This window comes from Dasypus novemcinctus, chromosome 21, assembly GCF_030445035.2.
Source record: "Dasypus novemcinctus isolate mDasNov1 chromosome 21, mDasNov1.1.hap2, whole genome shotgun sequence".
Classification (NCBI taxonomy): Eukaryota; Metazoa; Chordata; class Mammalia; order Cingulata; family Dasypodidae; genus Dasypus; species Dasypus novemcinctus.
Genome location: NC_080693.1, coordinates 10,800,654 through 10,809,312, shown reverse-complemented (window position 1 = coordinate 10,809,312; position 8,659 = coordinate 10,800,654). Strand labels below are relative to the sequence as shown.

The following is an 8,659-nucleotide window of genomic DNA, read 5'->3' as shown; positions in this document are numbered from 1 at the left end:
TTCATCTATGAAGCCATATGGTCCTGTGTTTTTTGTTGGGAGATTTTGATGACTAATTCAGTCTTGTTACATGTGATTGGTCTGTTGAGTTCATCAATTTCTTCTTTCATCAATGTAGGCTGCTTGGGTGTTTCTAGGAATTTGTCCATTTCTTCTAAGTTATCCATCTTGTTGGCATGCAATTTTTCAAAGTATCTTCTTATGATACATTATTTCTGGGGATCAGTGGTGATATCTCCTCCCTTATTTTTTATTTTATGTATTTGCATCTTCTCTCTTTTTAAATTTTTGTTAGCCTAGTTTAAGGTTTGTCAATTTTATTAATCTTCTCAAAGAACCATATTTTGTAATTTTTTCTAGTGTTTTTAAATTTTTAATTTCATCTAGCTCTTCTCTAATGTTTGCTATTTCCTTCTTTCTGCTTATTTTGAGATTAGTTAGTAGTTCTTTTCTAGTTCATCCTGGTGTGGAGTTAGGTCTTTGATTTTAGCTCTTCTTTTTTTATATAGGCATTTATGGTTCTACATTTCCCTCTCAGTACTGCTTTTGCTGCATCCCCTATGTTTTAAAATGGCATTTTCTCATTTTTATTCATTTCAAGGAAGTTACTGATTTCTTTTGAAGAGATATATGCACGCCAATGTTCATAGTGGCCAAAAATGGCCAAAAGTTGGAAGTAACTGAAGTGTCTATGAGCAGATGTATGGATAAGCAAATTGTGGTATATACATACTATGAAATATTATTCAGCTGTAAGAAGAAATGCAGTATGAACATATGGGACAACATGGGTGAATCCTTAAGATCTGTTGTGGAGTGAAGTAAGCCAGTCACTGAAGGACAATTTTCATGTAACCTCACTGATATGATTTAATTACATTGAGCAGAGCTAGCATCTGGAAGATATGTTATTAGGAGACAGAAAGGGCTCAGTATGGGCAAAACCTAAAATAAGGTGAATGGGGTGGTTGGGCAGTGGATGGGGTGATGCTGATACAGGGAGGTGGGGGGTCAAAGGTGCTGAAATGTCAGGGGGAATAAGGTGGGGGGGGTTGAGTTGGAGTATCCATGGAAGGGCTGGAAGAAGAAACAAGGTGCAGTCTGGGGATTTGTTAAGTCTATGGTTAAAAATACATGACGGAGGGAAACGGACTTGGCCCAGTGGTTAGGGCGTCCATCTACCACATGGGAGGTCCGCGGTTCAAACCCCGGGTCTCCTTGACCCGTGTGGAGCTGGCCCATGCGCAGTGCTGATGCGCGCAAGGAGTGCCTGCCCCACGCAGGGGTGTCCCCCGCGTAGGGGAGCCCCACGCGCAAGGAGTGCGCCCCATTAAGGAGAGCCGCCCAGCATGAAAGAAAGTGCAGCCTGCCCAGGAATGGCGCCACCCACACTTCCCGTGCCACTGACGACAAGAGAAGCAGACAAAGAAACAAGACGCAGCAAATAGACACAGAGAACATACAACCGGGGGAGGGGGAGAAATTAAATAAATAAATAAATCTTTAAAAAAAATACATGATGGAAATGTTCTTTTGTCAAATAGTGCAGGGAAGGCTTACTGGTAAAAGGCATCAGGGTGGGGGCATATGTGACATAGGGCACACCTGGGGCATGCACCTATGGGATCTAAAAATGTTCATCTTGTCAGTGTGTTATCTCAATGGGTATAGCCCTACACAATAAACAAAAATATATTCAACTCCCATTTAGGGGAGTCCTGCTGTGTTCTCAATTAGAGGGGCAAGGATCTCCAAAAAAAAAAGTCAATGCCTAGTAAAAGACCAGTATGTCAAGCCCTCAATATTAATGTATGTAACTATGAGCCTTATTCTGCAAAAATTGAAACTTAGTGATTTCCATAGTTTCTGAGGGAAGAGAAAGGGCATTTTTAGGTTATTGGAATTGTTCTGTATGATCTTGTAATGATGGATACAGGGCATTTTAAATTTTTTCAAAACCTATGAAAGTGTATGGTGCAAAATGTAAACCATAATGTAAACCATCGACCATGGCTAGTAGCAATGCTTTAATATTCGTTCATCAACTGTAACAAAGGATTCTGTGGTGGTAATGCCCACTCTAATTGAGAGGGAGCATAATGTAGGCATTTTCAGCTGTACATTTCCCTCTGAACACTGTTGCTGCTGTCTCTCATACATTTTGGTATGTAGTACTTAATTTTCATTATTTCAAACTTTAAAAAAAATTTTCCTTATGATTTCTGATTAGACTCCTTCATGGTTTAAGAGAATGTTTAATTCCCTCCTGTTTGAGAATATTGCAGTTTTCCTTCTGTTGTTGATGTCAAGCTTCATTTCCTTGTTGTCAGAGGAAAGACTGTAAAACTTAAATCATTTGAAGATTATTGAAACATTTTGTGGCCTAAAATATGGTCTATACTGAAGAATGTTCAATGCTCACTCGAGAAGATGATGTGTTTTGTCATTGTTGGGTGCAATGTATTAGATAAGACTGTTAGTTCTAGTTATTTTATAGTGATGTTCAAGTACTCTATTTCTGGTTGATCCTACCTAAAAACCTACCTTTTATGGGAAATGAGATCTTAAGCTCTACAGCTATCATTACAAAACTGTCTTTTCCACTATAATTCTGTTACTGTTTGGTTCAGATATTTTGGGGCTCTGCTGTTTGGTATGTATCTGCCCATATTTGTTATGTTCTATTGATGCATTTTCTCAATTTATAATATCCTTTTTTGTCTTATAAAAATTTTCACTTAAAATATATTTTATCCAACATTATTATAGTCACCCTATTTCTCTTTGGATGCATGGAATATTTTCATCCATCATTTCATATTCAACTTATTTGTGTCATTAGCTCTAAATTGATTCTTTTTAAAAAACTGATTCTTTTATAGAGAAGATAAAGTCGTATCATGTGCTTTTTAAAAAGCCGACCGACCCTCGTCGCCTCCAGCCTCCAGCCTCCCGCCAGCGCCCCGCCGCCTGCGTGCGCCCGCCCAGCCTCGCCGCGCCGCCCACACCAGCCAGGCCAGCTGCCAGCCGCGCGCGTCCTCCTCCCGCCGCGCCTTCCGCGGGGCCAGGCTTCCCGCTCGGGTCCGGCTGCGCTCGCCTGTGTTCCCGCGCGGGCTTCGCACCGAGGGCTGCTCGAGCTCGGTGACGTCCCGCGTGCACCAGGTGTCGCGCACATCAGGCAGGGCCTGGGGGCTGGGGTCCTGGGGGCCGCCAGCGGGGGTCAGTCTGCGTGCCCTCCTCCTACGGCGCGGGCGAGCTGCTGGGCTCCTCACTGGTCGACGCCACGAGTTCCTGACCTCGTGCTACAAGGAGAAAGTGGAGCCACAGGAGCTCAACAACTCTTTCTCGCCAGCTGCATGGAGAAACGGCGCTTCCTGGAGCAGCAGAACGCAGCGTTCGAGGTGACTGTCTCAAGGGCCAGGAGCCCACGCGTGTCGCCAGCTCTACGAGGAGTTGCTGCGCGAGCTGCGGGGCCAGGTGGAGGCGCTCCCCAACCGGCACATCCACGTCAAGTGTGACCTGCTCCACAACCTGCAGCAGCTCAAGGTCAAGCTGCAGAGAACAATTTGGCTGCCTTCCCAGCGGATGCAGATGCAGCCACTCTAGTTCGTATTGACCTGGAGCTCACAATCGAGTCTCTCAAGGAGATGATCGCTTTCCTTAAGAAAGAGCACGAAGAGAACAGGTTGCTGCAGGTCCAACTCCAGGTGGAGATGGACATGTTCACGCCAGACCTCGCCTCCGCCCTCAGGGACATCCAGGCTCAATACGCGACCATCGCTGCTCAGAACATCTCTAAGGCGAGGAGTGGAACAAGTCGAAAGTGTCCCACCTGACCCAGGCAGCCAACAAGAACAGTGAGCGCTGCGCCAAGTAGGAGGTGGTGGAGTACCGGCACCAGATCCAGTCCTACACCTGTGAGGTCCACCCCCCAGGGCCACTAAGGATTCCCTGATGAGGCAGACATGGGAGCTGGAGCACCGTTCTGCCAGTGAGGCCAGCAGTTACCAGGACAACATTGCAGGCCTGGAGGAGGAGATCTGGCACCTCAAGCATGAGATGGCCAGCCACCTGTGAGTACCAGGACCTGCTCAACATCAAGATGGCCCTGGACGTGGAGACTGCCACCTACCAGCAGTTGCTGGAGGATGAGGACATCAGGAGCAACCTCCCATCCAGACCTTTTGTGACCTCAGCTTCCAAGAAAGGAGCCCTGAACAAAGGGGTTCCGATGTCCACACCAAGAAGACGGTGATGATCAAGACCATCGAGACCTAGAATGGGGAGGTCATCAGTGAGGCCGCACAGCAGTGACACGAGGTGCTCTAAAGCCACCAGAGACAGTCCTCTCCCCATGCTCCCTCACTGCTTCCTTCCCTAGGGCATCACACCCAGCCACCAGCCTTCCCTCACAGCCTCTGGCCCCTCCTCACTAACCCCTTGCCATGGTCCCCATAGGGAACATGGCCCATCCCTGCCCACCCCCAGGAGTGCCCCAGCCATCTGCTGATTGTTGGAAGGCTCCTGGGTGCCCTCCCTCCCTGCCCCCTCAGGGCGGCCCTTTTCCTGGGCCAGGGGGGATGGAGCCAAGGCCAGAGTGGTGACACTGCCCCTGGCACCTCTGAGCCTCTAGCTCCAGCTCTGGTTTTGGAAAGCACCCCAGCACACAGCGTTGGGACACCCCAGGATGAGGATCGAGTCCCACGTACCCTCACTACTACCCAGCCAGGGCCAGAGAGAGAGAGAGAGAGAAAAGGGCCACTTCCTCTGGAAGTGGGCAGGTAACCAGGGGGACCAGCTCTCTCTAGAGACTGTCCCCCATGGTCCCTTAGTTTCCCTTCCCTCTTCCCACCCTTGCCCCAGGATGGACTTAGAAAAAAGTGGCTACAAGAAGGAACCCCTGAAGGTGTCAGATGTGTGAGCAGGAAATTCAGGAGAGAAGGTGGGTGAGATACTGGAGAAAGGAGAGGAGAGAGGCAGAGGGTGGTCTTAGGAAGGTAAAGGGGCACCCACCTCCCTGTGTCTGCCCCTTCCCTGCTGCCAGGCTCTGGATGGAACAATAAAGACATGCACAAGCCTAGCCCACCCCCTGATGTCTTGACTGCCTGGTCTCTGGGTCCCCAGGGCCCTGTCACTCCACCCCTCCAGATTGACCGTGTGCTCCCGCTTGCCCTGCCAGGCTTTCCCCAGGGCCTCTCCCAAGAGCCTCCCAGATTCTGTGTGCATAGCACATGGGGGGAGGGGACTTTGTTGGGGAACCGCAAATACTTCCTGTTAGGCCACAGTTCCTGGAATACCCCCACCTGCCCACCTCCCACCTTCTGATCAGCAGGGCTACCTGCTGCTTCTCCACCCAGTCTGGCTTTGAAGCAGCCCTCCCCAGCCCCTTCTCCAGAGAAACGTTCAGCATCTTTTCATTAAATATACCTTGAGCTCCTTAGCAGTTTGATATGGTTATGAATTCCAAAAATAGGTACTGGATTATGTTTATAATCTGATCTGTACCTGGGCATGAGCATGATTGAGTTATGATTAGGGCACAGATAAAAGGCATGGCAAAGAACAGAGTTGAGGGTTTCTGATGTTGGAGTTTGATGCTGAAGACTTAAACTGAAGCCCTGGGAAGTCAGCATGCAGAGGAAAGAGAAGCCAGCCCCAGGAAGAAAGGAATCTTGAACCCAGAGGGAAGCAAGACTCTGGAAGAGAGGAATCCAGGAAGCCTGAACTCTCACAGCCATCGGCAGCCATCTTGCTCCAACAAGTGAAAATAGTCTTAGGTGAGGGAAGTAACTCATGCTTTATGGCCTGGTATCTGTAGGCTCCTACCCCAAATAAACACCCTTTATAAAAACCAACCAATTTCTGTATTTCACATCAGTTCCCCTTTTGCTGACTAATACAAGAAATTTTTTGGCAAAAATAAATTAAAAAATAAAGGCTTTATGTCATCTCTGTCTTAATTGGTGGGTTTAATCCATTTAACTTTAAAGGGATTAATAATAGAGAATCACTTATTTCTGCCATTTCCTATGGCTTTCTACAAGTCATATCTATTTTATTACTAAATTCATTCAACACTACTTGATTGTGTTTAACTGATTTTTAATATAACATTTTAATTCACTCCTCATTCCTATTTCTTTATATGTTTAGTTATTTTTTTAGTGGTTACTCTGGTGATAATAATTATATCCTCAGTTTATAACAGTGTAGTTTAAGGTGATACCCACTTTGCTTCAATAGAATAAAAATAATTGCTGCTATGAAACTCCTTACTCATTTATGTTGATTTTTCCACAAATTAATTGCACACTGTAAGTCCATTAACATTGGTTTATAATTTTTATTGTTTAATTTATATAGAACACAAAAAAGCTGTTATGAACTAAAAAAGGAATAAAACTGACTTTATATTTAAATATGTAGTTACCATTATATATTTTTTCTTCATATAGCTTGAATTAATAGCTTGCATCCTTTATTTTCTAATAGAAGGATTCTCTTTCACATTTCTTATAAAGCAGATCCTCTAGCAACAAAGTCCCTCAGCCTTTGTTTATTCTGGGAGTGTCTTAATTTCCCCCTTCATTTTGAAGGATTATTTTGCTGGATATAGAATTCTTTGGTTGACATCTGCATTTTCTTTCATGACTTAAAATATGCTCTCCCACTTTTAAATGATTTACTTTTCCTAATAGCCACAGTAGGATAATAAGCAATTTCCCATTTTCAAGGGAATTGAAAAATAAAATGTGAATTATTCATATAGTAGAAAACTCTCAGATATGGAAAAAAATAATACAAATCCTCAAACTATTTGATATATATTGTAGTATTCAAAAGAAGTCAGCTCTAAAAGAGATCATTCTCTATGATTCTATTTATATGAATTTCAAGATTAGTTAAAATAATAAAGAAGTTAAAATAATGATTGTCTATAGGGGATTTTAAAATGAGTAAATAAAAATAAATTCAGATACACAAAACCATATTTCAATGCCAACATCCCAGTAGTACAAGAAATGAAGAAGAGTAAAAACATGAGTCCAAGGATTTGTGAAAATGGAAAATTGAACTGGATTGTAAAAATTTGAAGATGGATAAATAAAATTCTAGAGTATAGCTACATAAAAAACTTAGCATTGTACCACCAAAAGCTATGAAAGGAGAAATGGATATGAGTAAAAAATATGAATACATTGGGAGAAAAATAAAATGAAGAACAGATGGGACAAATAGTACACAGAAACCCAAAATGTTCCAGAAGTTAGATTAAATAGAAATAACTTAAATAATCCAATTAAAAGAAAAATATAGTCAATGTGGAGTATAAATGTATAAGTCTTAAAAATATATATAAGGGACACAGATGTGACTCAAGCAATTGGGCTCCTGTCTACCATATAGGAGGTCCAGGGTTTGATGTCCAGGGCCTCCTGATGAAGGCAAGCTGGCCCAAGTGTTGAGCTGGCCCATGCAGAGTACTCGCCTGCATGGAGTGCTGGCCTTCACAGATTACTGCCCCATGCAGGAGTGCTGGCCCACACAGAGAGCTGGCACAGCAAGATGATGCAACAAAAAGAGACACAGAGTAGAGACGATAAGAGACACAGTAAATCAGGGAACTGAGGTCATGTGAGAGAATGATCACCTCTCTTCCACTCCAAAAGGTCCCAGGATCAGTTCACAGAACCACCTAATGAGTATACAAGCAGACACAGTAGAACACACAGCAAATGGACACAGAAAGCAGACTATGAGGGAGGGTGGAATAAATAAAATCTTTTGTATATGTAAGCCTTTCCATTGATAAGAAAGACTGTTTGAAATATATGCAAGCTGTATACATAGAAAATAAATTGGAAAGAACATGGGAAAATATCTTTATATATGATGGAAACACAAACCAAAAGCTGATGTGGCTATATAACTGCATTTTTATTAAACAGAATATAAATGAAGGGAGGATGTATGGTTCAATATTAAGGTTATTTTGCATTCATGATAACACAGAGCTAAATAAATATTAACCAATTATAACAGGTTCAAAATTAATAGTGCATAACATGATATCTCAAAAAGGAGAATTAAAAATACAAAGTTATACCTGGATATGTAAAAACAATTCAACCAGATTAATAATCCTGGGAAAACCATCAGGAAATATATAAAGTTTTGAACAGTATAATTGACTAACTCCTAATGGTGCTGAATGTGCATTCAAGTGTATATTGATTAGTTTGAAATCATAAAGTTTGTGCTATCTGAGCACAGTTGAATAAAAGTAGAAATTAATGGCTGAAAGGTACATAGCATTTCTAAGAGGCATGCTGAGGCTTTCTACTTTCCTAACATGAATGGAATTATCCACTAATACCTTTACTGTGAAGACTGAAGGACAGTTAATACAGAGCTTCCTAAAGGCACTTAGTACCTGGTGCTAGTCTAAATGGCTTACATGTCCCATTTATCCTCCTCTCAAGTTCAACTTGAGGGTGGACACCAACGTTAATGTGCTAACAGGAATAGAAACTGAGACATCAGAGATAAAGCAGCATGGTGATGATCCCCCAGCTCACAGGCTACTGGGCTGGGCGTTAACACCAGGATCATCTCATGCTTTGGACAATTTCAGAAAAACTGATTTATCACATAATCA

At 43.2% G+C, this 8,659-nt stretch overlaps 1 pseudogene; it reads left to right on the top strand.

Moving 5' to 3' along the window:
- The first annotated feature begins 640 nt into the window (after positions 1 to 640).
- On the top strand, positions 641 to 4,329 carry LOC131274909 (desmin pseudogene; annotated as a pseudogene).
- Positions 4,330 to 8,659: the final 4,330 nt, after the last annotated feature.